The sequence below is a fragment of the Antechinus flavipes genome, chromosome 1 (assembly GCF_016432865.1).
Source record: "Antechinus flavipes isolate AdamAnt ecotype Samford, QLD, Australia chromosome 1, AdamAnt_v2, whole genome shotgun sequence".
Classification (NCBI taxonomy): Eukaryota; Metazoa; Chordata; class Mammalia; order Dasyuromorphia; family Dasyuridae; genus Antechinus; species Antechinus flavipes.
This window is the reverse complement of record NC_067398.1, coordinates 706,774,227-706,789,344: the sequence shown is the minus strand read 5'-3', so window position 1 is coordinate 706,789,344 and position 15,118 is coordinate 706,774,227. Positions and strand designations below refer to the sequence as shown.

Here is a 15,118-nt window from a genome sequence, read left to right as displayed (position 1 = left end):
CCTCCACCCCTTCTCCCAGATGGCAAGAGTCCTTTACATGTTGAATGGGTTGCAGTATATCCTAGATACAATATATGTGTGCAGAACCGAACAGTTTTCTTGTTGCACAGAGAGAATTGAATTCAGAAGGTATGAATTTATTTTTGGAGAGGCAGCCTGGAATACAGCTAAAGACTTGGGTCAAGGGTCCCTTCCAGTGCAATGACATGTCATTTCCACTATACTATGCCCTAGTTGGACCACCCCCAAAGCATTGTGTTCAGTTCTGAGTATTACAGGTTAGGAAATCATTTCAGGAACTAGAGAATAGCCAGAGGAAGCAGTTCTGATGTTGAAGGGTCTTGAGCCCCACCATATATGTCACATTCAATTGTGAGAACTGGGGAATAGATGAGTAGTGTTGCTGTTTTGGGGAAGAGGCAATTTAATTTGTTCCACTTGGCCCAGAAGGCAGAATTAAAAACATTGGACATTGCAAAGACACAGATTTGGATTTTGATCAAATTGTTTAACTTGGTTGAAGATAGAACCATCTGAAAGTTGATTGGAATCATATGAAAAAATGCCCCGGATCATTTGTCATAAGAGGAAAAATAAATTAAAGAAACCCATAGATTTTACCTTACCCATAAAATTGACAAAGGCAACGAGAAGACACACACAATAATACACTATTGCTGGATCTGTGATTTGATCCATGTGTTTGGAAAACAATTTCGTATGGTGTAAGACAAATCTCTAGGAAGCTTGGAGTCGTGTATTGGTCCATAAAGTCAGAAAGAATCGGACACAACTGAAAACTATCAAAGAAAAGTCGACTATAAGCTGTTTGTATCCTTTAGTCCAGTATTCCTCAGCACATGTACCAAGGAGGTCAGAGATGGAAAGAAAGATTCCATGGGCACCAAAAAGTTTCAGGCAGAGGATATCCATTGACTCAGGAAATGGCATCTGATCTTGTTATCAATAGAAATCATGCTTCAGAGACACTGAGATGATAGCAAATCCTGGACAATAACCTTCATGATCTCACTTATAAAAATGAGAACATTATAAAAAGGCAGCCGAGCTTGGCCTGATCTGTCTGGATCTTAGAGAACAGATGATGAATGCAGCTCACTTTGCTCCTCTTAGTGGATAGGCGGGCAGTGTGGAACCTAATGTCACTCTGCTGTCAGGCTTGGTTATGTCAGCTTTACTTACATCTTTTACTTTGGGTAATTTTTTTAAAGGAGGGAAGACAAGGGGAAAATGCATTTGTCTGGAAATAATTGTTAAAAAGAGGGAGGATCAATTAAAAAGGGCCTGAATGTCGGGGTTTGGTCTCTTCCTCAGAGATCTTGTCGGTGAAGTTATAGAATAGATTCTCTTTCTACTCTTGTGTCCATTCCAACCCTGAGATTCTGCAATGTGATAAAATGAAAAATCAGAAAAAGATGATTTACTGATAAAATAACCATTAAAATTTTTATTTATATGGTATATTTTCTGCTTATGAGTTAGTTGCTTCTTTATGCTACTTAGCAAATAAAACATGTTAAAATTAATAATCCCAGCTAATCCATATAATGTTAGGTGTCTCTAGTTCAATCTAATCTAAAATATGTATGATTTTGGTTTTTTGGGCATTTGAGTGAAGATGAATCCTGTAGAATTTGGTGGAAAAGTCATACCTATTGTTTGTTGCTAACAGAAGGAAAAAAGTTTGTCCCTTAGCAAAGCAAGGAAAATTGGCAGAAATATAAAATTTCTAACACATAATCTCAGGATTCCCAAAGCATCTATGGTGTTTTCAGAACAAGTTGTTAACTTTATAGTGATTGTTAAGATTACAGGAGGATTTTTGGAATAGTTCACCTTTGTTTCACTTTCTCAGATTACCCATTTGTTCTCATCAGAAATTAAAGAAAATGTAACATAAAATTGTAGATTCCAGGAAATATGCCTGTGATGGAGGTTCTTTGTAAGCTTTCTCTCTTTTAGATTAAACATTTTTTAGACTGTTCAAAATACCACCAGAAAAAAGTGGGAGTTAGGGGCATTGCAGAGGGAGAGAAGTGATGAGTATTTTAGTTAAGAAACTTAAAACCAGTTTCCTTTAAGAATTTTTACAGCGTTCGCATGGAGAGCTGAATGAGGCAAAGGTTAGTCCCCAAGCTTGTTTTCTCAATAGGAATTCTGATCTTTTACAGCGGGAGGAATAAGCCTTCCTAATATTTCTGGAGTAGCAGATAATCCTCTTGGGGGCTCTCGTTGCTTAGTAGAGGACTGTACACTCAGCAAGCATTTAGTAAATGATGATGATGATTTTAGATACAGGAGTAGCCTTTTCACTCGTTTAGAATAATATATTGTTTTGATTGAGTTTCCTTCCTGACCTCTCCCACCTCAGGACATCATGCCAAGGTAAAATACATATTTCCCTTAAAGTTTTTTCAGCCTTATGTTATTTATATATTATAGATGCCACTTGATTTCTAAAAAATTCTTACTGTATTAATATCTGGCAGAGCTGGTCCCTTATGCATATTCATGATGAAAACCACTTGACTTCTTATTTTGATAGTGAAACTCAAAATTAAGGGAAGAAAAAAATGAAACGTCTATCCTTTTAACAGGTAGTTCAAGTCCTTCATATAGTTAACCTACATTCTAACAGTGATAGTGGGACAAATATAAGCAGCAGATCTGTTTTCTCTGATAGAATGAGGGATATGCTTAAATTAGAGGAACTTTAATATATTTTTGGGTCTCTCTGGTGTGATAAAATCTGTTCTGAATGTTTTAAATAAGAGGTTAGTAGACTACTATCTTTCTAAAGCTCAAAGCTCTTCATTGTGAGCTCCAGAACAGTAACAGTTGTTAAATTTACTCTTCTAGGAGAATACCTCATTTAAAAGAGTAAGTAGATGCCTACTACTATTTATTAAACTGTGAAATACCAATGGTAGCAATCTTAGGCCAACTTCTTTTGTGTAGGGAAATTTCAGATAATAAAAAAGAATCACTTTGCTGATTGTAATTACCCAAGTGAAAATTTTCAGATAATTGTGTTAAGATAGGGGCATATGTGCTCTTTAAAATATATATATATAAATGCCAGAAAATGCTGTTGATAAGACAAGTGACAATCCTTGTAGATTCATATTGGGATAAATTAAATGTTATATTTATCAGTCCTATTTTTTAAATACCTGAGGCATGTGAATCACTATTTCCAAAATATCTCTTATGAATATTATATCTTGCATTGAATGTCAGAGAGAACATTGTATTGAATTGACAGTTTGTCTAATCCATTAGGACATTTTCTATGCTCTTATATTGGTACTACTGATTCTACTCTGCATAAAGCACCATTGTAACATGTGAGGGTCGAGGGGAAATGAAAGGGTAAGGTCACCATAGATTATTTCTACCTACTCACCCCATCCAGTTAATCCCTACCCTGCCTGAAGCATGGACAAGAGTGTCTCTTACTCCCTTTCCTCCTCTGCTCAGAAGGAATCAAACACAGTCCCACCACCATTGCTGACTGTGGAAGCACACTGGAGACTGGGGTGTTATGGAGCGTGCCCTCCTTGGCTGGGGGTAGGGGTGGGCACGGGTGAGGGCTGTTATACCCAGTTAAAAAGAAATGCCTCTGGTCTGTTCACTCAGAACCTATTTGTTGGGTATGTCAAACCTCGCCAGTATTGCACCTGATTGAGACTGAGGGAAATCTATGTGGATATCAGGAATTGGAAAGCCTTGGTTCCAGGGCTGCTGCTGCACCAGCGTTCTGGTCTGTGCCAGCTTTCTTCTGATGGGACAGAACATAAGGAATGATTTGATGTGTCATTTTAGCTGAGAATCTTGGTTTCTAGGTGACAGTGCTACACAAAGAAACAGGAAAAGAATTCCCATCAGGGAGGATTTCCATGGGAATCAGAAAGAGCTTTTGCTATCATTGTTTATTTTTTTTCCCTTCTCTTCCTTCACCCTCTCCTTCAGCAAATAGCCTCTCCCAACCCCCAGCACTACCACCACCTTCTTTCTAAGATTATCTCCAGTTTGTAGGATCTCTATTTCATTTGTTCAGTTGTTTGCCCCATTAGACTGAGTTCCTGAGAGCAGGGATTGTTTCTTTGTCTCCTCAGTGCTCATCATATCCCAAAGTGACTTCTTTCTTTCCTCCTAAATGTTCCCACTTTCCAAACTTCCATGTCATGATGCCATTCCATGGGCATCAACCATCTCCTGGTCCCCCAGGCTCACAACGTGTTGCTAACTAATTCTCAAATTAAAAAAAAAAAGAAAAAGGAGAATAAGAAATTATTTGAATATTGCCTAACATCCCTGTTTTGTTGCTCACAGATGAATGAATCTCAATAAATCCTTTTACCAAATTATTATGTATAATGTTGTACTCAGAAACATTTCTCACTTCAAGCCTGACCCCTTTTGCTATTTTTCTTTCTAAGCAGGCCTAGATTTTGCTGCAGCTGTCACCTGACCCAATTCATCATCATACTCCTACTTTGATCATTCCTCTTCTTTGGACTTAAGTTTCCTCTTTAAAATGGAGTCTTGGATTCAGATTTCCCCTATGCTTGTGTTTTGTTGCTGATGGTTTTTCGTAATTTAAGTACTTAGCCATAGAAAGGCATATAAGGATAACCAGAATATAATTTTATACTTGTGAGAGGAAGATTTACTCTCCAAAGTTTACCTGGGTTTTAGAGTAGATTGGCAGGGTTGATGACTAGATTTGTTTTGTCTGGCTCCGATGCCAGGGGAGTGTTAGGTGGAAGTGGCAGGGTGGCCCTTCCAGGCTTGAGGTCCCAAAGCTTCCTAATACTTAGAGCTGTCCCCTTAGAAATCTTCAAAGTAGAGGCCAGATGTCCACTTGTCAGATACATGACAGTGGGAATTCTTTCCCGGCTGCTGACTCTGTGATTCTGGAACCTGTGTTTTAGGTGGTGGTTACTGGGTTCAATTCAGAACAGAGCAGGTATTCCATTTTAAGTGGGTTTCCTTTCTTCCATTTAGAGCATCAAACAGTATCGTAACTATAGTCCCAACTCAGACTCTTTTCCATAGTTTCTCTCTGCTAGCTGCTTCTGCTTTTCAAATTGGAAAGATATTATTAAGAATCTCCTTTCTTCCAGTGCTTTGTCTCTCATAAGTGGACCTCTGACCCTACAGAAGAACATACTGTGCAGGCACTGTGCTGTGGAAAGTTAGACCCCATAGTCCAGCAGAGAAGTCTCTGGGGTAGTAATAAATGGGCTAGAGGTCCTTGGTTCAGAAAGCAGGAGCTATGTGGTTTTCACCCTTACCAACAATGGTTGAACACACAAGCATTTCAGTTGCTATGAGGAAGAATCATACTGTTTTCTTCTTTAGCCCAATATGATTTTTTTTAAAACATTACTAGGTTGGCAGATTAGAGAATGTTACAGATATACCATCTGGTTTTCCAAAAGGTGTTTGAGTAATATTTTTCATGATACCCTTGTGAATAAGATAGAGAAATGTGAGCAGGATGACAGGCCTGTCAATTGGATTGCAGCTATTTGAATAATTTGTACTGAAAAGTGCTCATTAATGAATTGATATTAGTCTTGGTGGTTCTTTAACAGTCTGCTGCCATAGGATTTTGACTTGGATATGTTTGATTCAGTATCATTATGAGTTATGCAGAGATTGCATGTGTCACATGGGTGACATAAAGCTGATAGAAATATATACCTTGCATAATGGATTTAGGAGTCTTAAAGGTGGGAACAAGCCAGAATAATAGGCGCCAAATCTTAAAAAGGTAAAAATATCATAGGGACGAGTACATTTTTGAATAAGGAATGTACAGCTAGATTGAATTGTCTGCAAGCTCAGTAGGACAATGAAAAAAGTGAATGCGATCTTAGGTTCCATTAATATGTTAATCATTATGAACTAGAGACCATTACTGATCACAAAATAGAAAATTTTGATTACATCAAATTAAAAAGCCTTTGTACAAATAAAACTAATGCAAACAAGATTAGAAGGGAAGCAACAAACTGGGAAAACATCTTCACAGTTAAAGGTTCTGATAAAGGCCTCATTTCTAAAATATATAGAGAACTGACTCAAATTTATAAGAAATCAAGCCATTCTCCAATTGATAAATGGTCAAAGGATATGAACAGACAATTTTCAGAGGATGAAATTGAAACTATTACCACTCATATGAAAGAGTGTTCCAAATCATTATTGATCAGAGAAATGCAAATTAAGACAACTCTGAGATACCACTACACACCTGTCAGATTGGCTAAGATGACAGGAAAAAATAATGATGAATGTTGGAGGGGATGCGGGAAAACTGGGACACTAATGCATTGTTGGTGGCATTGTGAACGAATCCAACCATTCTGGAGAGCAATCTGGAATTATGCCCAAAAAATTATCAAATTGTGCATACCCTTTGATCCAGCAGTGTTTCTATTGGGCTTATATCCCAAAGAAATACTAAAGAAGGGAAAGGGACCTGTATGTGCCAAAATGTTTGTAGCAGCCCTGTTTGTAGTGGCTAGAAACTGGAAAAGGAATGGATGCCCATCAATTGGAGAATGGCTGGGTAAATTGTGGTATATGAATGTTATGGAATATTATTGTTCTGTAAGAAATGACCAGCAGGATGAATACAGAGAGGACTGGCGAGACTTACATGAACTGATGCTAAGTGAAATGAGCAGAACCAGGAGATCATTATACACTTCGACAACGATATTGTATGAGGACATATTTTGATGGAAGTGGATTTCTTTGACAAAGAGACCTAACTAAGTTTCAATTGACAAATGATGGACATAAGCAGCTACACCCAAAGAACGAACACTGGGAAACGAATGTGAACTATCTGCATTTTAGTTTTTCTTCCCGGGTTATTTATACCTTCTGAATCCAATTCTCCCTATGCAACAAGAGAACTGTTCGGTTCTGCAAACATATATTGTATCTAGGATAGACTGCAACATATCCAACATATAAAGGACTGCTTGCCATCTAGGGGAGGGGGTGGAGGGAGGGAGGGGGGAAAAAAATCGGAAAAGAACCGAGTGCAAGGAATATTGTTGTCAATATAAAGTAATCATTAAATAAAAAATAAAAATTAAAAAATATATATGTTAATCATTAAAATAAGCCAAAAAAAAATCATACCGCAAAAAAATTGAAGTAGCCCCTATAAGTTCTTCCTTCAGAGCAAATTTAAATCCCACTTGAATAATTGGTAGCAATTTGTGTGGCCATTGCTTGTAAGAAAAGACCTGCCTAAGACATGATATTGAGTTCAAGTTCTCCTTACCTGGTCTGCAGGGTAGGGAGAAATGTTCTCGTGCAGTTGGAAAGCCAACAGAGTCATGTCAAAGAACAGTCATCTCAGTGTCTCCTTTTGGCATGCTTTTAACAGGATGTATATTATTAGCACTTGCCTTTAAAGCTGACAGAAATAGATATTTGGCAGCAAAAGTTATTAAAAAACCAAACATGGTTCTAAAAATCTTGGGGAGTACAGAATAACTTGTGTGTGAGGACTTTTGGGTAACTCTTTTTCTATTAAAGTCAAGAGGAATGTATTGGAGTGGCAAGGAGGTATACTAAAGAATTTGTAGTTTGTGGGTGATAGTATAAACCAATTCAGTTGAGTGGATGACTTTTTAATTACCCTACTTGGCTGAGTCATGGAGGGGCCCTTGCAGACAGCTTTCCCTTTGTCATGGACCAGTCACTTAGCTTCTTGGAGCCTATTTCTTTACCCTAAAGAGTTGTAATAAGGAAAGTGCTTTGTAAGTCGAGAACTACATCTATATATAAAATCATGAATAATGAACACCAAACTCCAATCCACTAGCCTTTTTTTAAAAGTAATTCTCTAAAATATAGGATCTAAAGTAATAAATTTAGTTTTTAACACTGATGATAAACATAAACAAATTGCATCTTGGGAGTCTTGTAATAGGCTTTTCAGAGAACTCAAAGGTACAGACTGGACATGAACAAGGCTTACAATGCTCATTCTTGTCATGTTTAACCTGTACCAGGCAGCTGCTGTGAATTTGTTTTATATTTTAAAGAATTTCATACAAATTATCCTGATTCCTAATTCTGGTTTGGAATTTTCTAAATCTTCATTCACCTCCCCTGGTTCCCAGAATCTTTTGCCTAGATATTGTTTTATGGTGCAGAAAGGCAAACATACAGTGAAATACAGCTTTGATACCTGTTCACTGAAGTATTTTAGAACTATATACGTTATTAATAATTATTAGAAGCATGGTATAGGGAAGAGGTGCTGAATTTACAATTCCCCTCCCTCCTTCCCCTCCAGGTTTGAGTCCATAGGAATCATCTTACAATGTAATTGGGAAATATTTAAGAAAATAAAGACAATAGTTTGGTGAGAGATGGAGCCAACATTAGCATAATGGAGAATGTTCCTTCTAGGGAGAGGGAAGAAGAAACCTAGCTAAAGAGGCAAATGGGACAAAGAAATAAGTAGGAAAAGGAGAAATGGAAAGCAGCAACCTCAGAGAAGCTCAAGGAAGAGAAAAGCACTTCAGAGGAGATGGCTAGTGTTGTCTGATGCCTCAGAGATTAAGGTTTCATGAAGACTGAGTAAAAACCGATGGACCTGGAAAAGAAGAGGTCGTTGATGGCTTTTTGAAAGATTGCAGTTTTATCGGAGTGGTAGAAAGGGAAGGCAGCAGAGAATTGGAGAGTATCCAGTGAGGACATGAATGTAGACTATCTTTCTGAAAGAGAATGTGATATCTTAATGGGGTAATATAGTTAAATGTTTTTTAAACTAGAAATCGAATCAACTATATTTGAGCAGAAGAAGCCAGTAGGAATGAATGAAAAAATATTCATGAAGTGCTTGCTGTATATCTGGTGCTCTGCTAAGCTTTAGGGTACCAGCATTCTATATATTGTCTTCCCCCTTAGAATGTAAGCTTGACAGGATGATTTCAGAGAGGCCTGGGGAGACTTACATGAACCAATGCTAAATGAAGTAGGACCAAGAGAACATTGTCCACAGTAACAAGATTATGTGATGATCAGTTCTGATGGACTTGCTCTTTTCAACATCGAGGTGATTCAGGCCAATTCCAATAAACATGTGATGGAGAGAATCATCTACATCCAGAAAGAGGCCTATGGGACTGAATTGGATCACAACATAGGATTTTCCTTTTTTGTGGTTGTTTGCCTTCTTTTGATTTTTTTTTTCCCTTCTGATTTTTCTTATACAGCATGGAAATATGTATAGAATATTTGCATATGTTTAAGATATTTGGGATAACTTGCCCTCTAGGGGAGAAAGAGGGAGAAAAAAAATTAGAACACAAAGTTTTGCAAGGGTAAATGTTGAAAACTATCTATGCATGTGCTTTGAAAAAAAGTTTTATTTTAAAAAATGTGAACTTGAGAATAGGGACTATCTTTTACTTTGTACATAGCAAAATTTTTCATCAATTCTCAAGCTTTTTGGTTTAGGACCCCTTTTATACTTTTTTGGGGGGAAGGTTAAATCTGTTCAACATTGCAGTTTAGAAATAGCAGAGCCAAGATTTAAGCATTTCTTTCTAATGTCACATCTAGGGTTCTTTCTGCTCTGCCATTCTCTCTGCCATATCTACAGCATTCATAGAAATAAAGTTCTTTGTGATATTTTTTCATCCAAGTTCTTTTCCCTTTCTCAGCATCTTAAATCTCTCTGCAGTAGAAAGAACAGTACAGTAGAAATTTCAAATTTCAAAAGATACTTCTTATAGCAAGGTAGTAAGTTTCCTCCTAGGTAAAATTTTTTAATTATTAATTACAATCAAAAACAGTAGTCCATTGAGGTGAGGGTGGCAGAGCCCAAAAGGGAGTCTAATATTAAAATAATAGCCTTTTAGAAATGAATAACCACTGCCCCCTTTATTCTCAAAAATTATTGAGGACCCCCATCCAAAGAGCTTCTGTGTACTATTAGAAATTTAAATATCTTAATATTCTTATAAAAAGTTTTGACCCTACAAACTCCGTCAAAGTTAGACTTTCTTTTAAGAACTGCTATTCTAGAAATAGAAATACAAAAGCCAGACAGTCCCTGCTCTCAAAGAACTTCTAGTCTAAGTGGGAAAGATAATGTAGGGGAATTATGGCCAGGGAGAGTTGTTTTAATCCAGCCAGAAATAGTGGCTTCATTACTGTTCCCAGAACAAGAAGTGGAAAGTTCTGAGAGAGAGAATACTTAGGCAGGGAAGAGTAGAAGATAGTCTGGATAAAGAAGCAGCATCAGAGCCAGCTCAGTGGCTCAGCCTCTTAGGCAGTCTGGAGGCTGGTTTGGAGGATGGAGAAGATTTGCCATCTTGGCAAATGGAGGAGGTAGGTAGTGAGGATTGTGGCACAAGTAAAAAGAACAGACATTTGTTAAGTGCCTGCTGCATGCCAGGCACTGTTATGTATTCAGTGCTTTACAAATATTATCTCATGGGAGGTGGGGCTATTTTCTTCATTATCTTCATTTTACACTTGAGGTAGACTGAGGTACAGTAACTGGTTCAGAATCAGAGCTGGTAATGTCTGAGACAGAATTCAAACTTTGTTCTTCTTGACTCCAAATCCCAAATTCTGTCCACTATGCCTGTAAAAGATTTACAAGAAGAAAAGAAATACGTAAAACAGTTTTGTTCTTAAATATCTAAAAGCTTAGGTAACCCTTTATCAAAATGATATTCTTACAGCTCAATGTGGTGTAGAGGTAACCCTGTATTCTCCTAGTATATGGAGGGACCCACCATCTGGAAAACAGGTAACAGCCGAGCTCCAGACTAAAAAAAGTCTGGATCATTCAGGGATCAGAAAAAGAAATTCAGAAACTCTCATCATGCATGGATGATCACAGGTTGATAACATTTTCATGATTACAATAGATCATTAAACTGAGACCTGAGTCTCCTTAAATGAAGAGAAGTTCCTCTGCCTCTTTGGAGGGAATGCTTCCATATGAATGAAAATCTAGGTCCTGAACATTTTAAATGAAGCTCAAGCTTCATGGAGTAAGAACTATGACTTCTGGTTTTATAGTATCTGACTCAAAGTATAGCACTGTGATCTTTTAAAGATTATGAACCTAATATGGAAGGATTCCCCAGATCTCTTCAAATTTATTTGCAAAGATTAAAGAAAACTATTATCTGTAGTGGGTAGCAGTTCTTTGTGCAGAAATTCCTATCAAGCTTCAGAGTTAGTTGTTCATTAGAAAACTATAGATTTTTGCCTCCCTAGAAATGACTTGCTTTTTTTTTTTTCAAGATACAGAGGTGGTTTCATAGTAGAAGCATTTAAGAAGCACCCACTATGTACCTGGTACCATGCTGTTTTACAAATTTATCATTTAATTCCTTTTTTTTTTTAAGCTTTTTATTTTCAAAACATATGCACAAATAATTTTAAAACATTGAGCCTTGCATAGCCTTGTGTTTCAGATTTTCCCCTCCTTCCCCCCCATCCCCTCCCCTAGATGATGGCAACAATCTAATATATGTTTTATATGTTAAAATATATCTTAAATCCAATATGTGTAAACATTTATACAATTCTCTTGCTGGACAGGAAAAATCAGATAAAAAAGGAAAGAAAATGAGTAAGAAAACAAAATGCAAACAAACAACAACAAAAAGAGTAAGAATGTTATATTGTGATACACACTCAGTTCCCACAGTTCTCTCTCTGGGTGTAGATGGTTCTCTTCATCACAAGATCATTGGAACTGGCATCAATCATCTCATTGTTGAAGAGAGCCACATCTTTCAGACTTGATCATTGTACAGTCTTTTTTTTTTTTTTTCATTGTACAGTCTTGTTGTTGCCATGTACAATGATCTCCTGATTCTGCTCATTTCACTTAGCATCAGTTCATGTAAGTCTCTCCAGGCCTCTTTAAAATCATCTTCCTGATCGTTTCTTACAGAACAATAATATTCCATAACATTCATATACCATAACTTATTCAGCCATTCTCCAACTGATGGGCATCCATTCAGTTTTGTTCCTTGCCACTACAAAAAGGGCTGCCACAAACCTTTTTGTACATATGGGTCCTTTTCCCTTTGTTATGATCTATCTCTTTGGGATATAAGTCCAGTAGTGGTACTGCTGGATCAAAGGGTATGCACAGTTTGATAGCCCTTTGGACATTGTTCCAAATTACTCTCCAGAATGATTGGAACATTTTACAATTCCATGAACAATGTAGTAGTGTTCCAGTGGAAATCTACTACAGTTAAGCGGAATTGGGTAAGGCTTCTTGGGATTTTAGTGGAACTTAAAGGAAGTCGGAGAGATCTTTAGTTGAAGTGGAGGAGGAAATATTCTAGGTTAGGCATGAGGGTAAACTAGAGCAGATGCCCCAAAGCTGAGAATGGAGTGTCTTGTTTATAGAAGAGCCAGGAGGTAGTTTCCCTGGGTGGGAGAGTAAGGAGTAAGCAGTCCAAAAAAAAATAGATAAAAAGCTTGGGGACTTGCTCTTTCCTTTGAGGGGCAGCTAGGTGCTGCAGTGATTAGAAAAGGTACCAGAGAGGCAGCTAGGAGGTACAGTGGATGGAATACTAGCCCTGAAGTTAGAAGGACCTGAGTTCAAATATGACTTCAGGCACTTAACACTTCCTGGCTGTGTGAACCTGGGCAAGTCATTTAACCCCAATTGCCTCAGGAAAAAAAGAGAGAACAAGAGAACCTGATCTGAAGTCAGGAAGACTTAGCTTTCTGAGTTCAAATCCAGTCAAACCCTTTTCTAAAATTGTGATTTCTTATGAAACAGATTGCTATCAGCACTAAATAGGGGAAACAGCTCAAAAACAAATTCAAAGAATTAGTAGAATGGAAGGGAACTTAAGGATGGAATTTTCTCCAAGTATCAAAAATGTGCAGTGGAAGGTTGTCTTGATTTCAGATCTAGGGTTGGGAATGAGAATCTCAGTGAAGCTTCTCTGCTGCTAAGTTGACAGTCTATAAAATTCAAATGGTGTAATGGAAAAATCAAAGTCTTGGAACCTTAAAGGGAAATCGTCCCGAGAAATACTCATCACAAAGAAACTGTTTTGAAGAGAGTGAATGGAGCCCATCTAAACATATGAAAATGTCATGAAGTCTGATTAAAAATGGGTTAGACTTCTGGTAGCAAGTGTTAGGGCTGTGAAGAACATGTGTGAACATTTTCTTTCAAAGAACATAGTGTTTTTTGTTTGTTTGTTTGATTTCTTTTTTAAAAAAATTAAACAGCTTTTTATTTACAAGTTATATGCATGGGTAATTTTACAGCATTGCCAACCTTTTGGAGAACATAGTTTTAGTAAAGAAACAAATGATTCAAATTCAGATTGAAACTGTACAGTAAAACAGTTATTGAAAATCTTTGGGAAATACGGCTGTGCAGTGGCATGGAACCATCCAACCAAAACCAAAGTTCTTATGCATCATACTTGACAAGTAGCCACCCACCGTATTTAAGGACCTCCAGTGAAGCGGGAGCCCCCTGCCTCAGGGCACTCTATTTATATTCTCCTATGGAATAATTCTTATTTTTGTAACGTTTCTGTTTATATCAAGCCTAAATTTGCCTCTGCAGTTAACACCTTTGCTTCCATATGTGCCTCTGAGACCAAGCAGAAGTAGCCAGATCGATCCCTCTTCTAGTTGACAACTCTTCTAGCATTTGGAAACAGCTCTCTTGTCCAAAATCATTTTGTGCCAGGGTAAACATTCCAGGTCATTCAGCTGCTGTTGTAGAGTCTAAACTTAATGCCATTCGTCACTTGATTCTTCTCCCTTAAAAACTCGAGAGGCTTTGTGCATATGTGGGGGAAAAGGAAGGAAGAAAACAAGCATTTTGATAAGTGTCATTTATCTATACTTATTCCCCTCCCTACTTACTATACAGAGGAATAAGAATAAGTGAGGTAATGAGCTTTTAACACCTACTATGTGCTAAACACTAATTGCTCTATACCTCATTTGATCCTTAAAACAACCTAGTATTAGGTGCTAGTATTGTCCCCATTTTATAATTGAGAAAATTGAGACAAAGAAGTTAAACTGCCTAGATGGTCCAAAAGTGTTCTGAGGAAGAGTATAATGGAAATATTATCTTTCCTTTATATAATCTTTCCCATTTGTTAACTCACTGAGCTTGTCATCCACCAACATTTCCAGTTTTAGATTAAGGTTTGTTTTCCCCTTCACCCTCATATTCAAACTGTTAACTAATATTACTTTTCCAATCTTATATTTGTGAAGTTAACTTTCTGGTCTTAAATGTAATAAAACTTTTAATTTGTCCCTATTAAATATTGTCTTATTTTGACTTAGCCCATGATTTTTTGAATTTCATGTTATCTTTCCATCCCAATTTTGTGCCATTTGCAAATGTGAAAATGGTGCTTTTATCCAAATCATTGAGAAAAATGCTGATGAGCACAAGGCCAGGTTGAGATCGCTAGGATACCAGGGTCCTGTCTTTAGGGAGCACACACTGTTGGGGAAAAAAGGAGCAAATGGGAAAAATCAAGTCAGCACATGAAGCAATTGTAAAATCTTCATGTGATGATATTTTTTAAAAACCACTGATGGACTATATGAATTAGAAAAGAGAGCATTTGGTCTTGGCTAAAGTAATAAGAAAGATTTCTGGGAGAAGATACTACTTCAGCTAGGCTTTGACAGGTGGAAAGTAATAAGGAAAGCATGTGCTATCTGGGAAACAGCCTAAAAAGGGATTCATATACAGAGAGGATTGAGCAATAGCTTATTGGGGAATAATGAGGAGGCCTATGCTGCTGGGGAGTAAGTAGGAGGTTCTTAGATAAATGATAGATTTCAAAAGTAAAATTAAGATTAATGGAAAGAAAAACAAGAGCCAGCAAGAGATGGAAAGGTAGCAGAATCCAAGAATTAAAAAAAAGTGTTTATATTTCTAAATAAGAGGCAATTTGGTCTGGTAGATTTTGGACAGGTCAGTCTTAGGGTCAGGAACATCTAGGTTCAAGGCCTGCCTCTGATACTCTAGGTCGGTTATCCATTTTCTCCCATTCAGCTTTCTGAA

The 15,118-nt window shown here is 37.3% G+C and overlaps 1 protein-coding gene across 1 annotated transcript in view; it reads left to right on the top strand.

The window, feature by feature from the left end:
• SPPL3 (signal peptide peptidase like 3) overlaps nucleotides 1-15,118 on the top strand; it is a 118,933-nt gene that overhangs the window by 60,781 nt on the left and 43,034 nt on the right. The gene's annotated exons all lie outside the window — the stretch shown is intronic.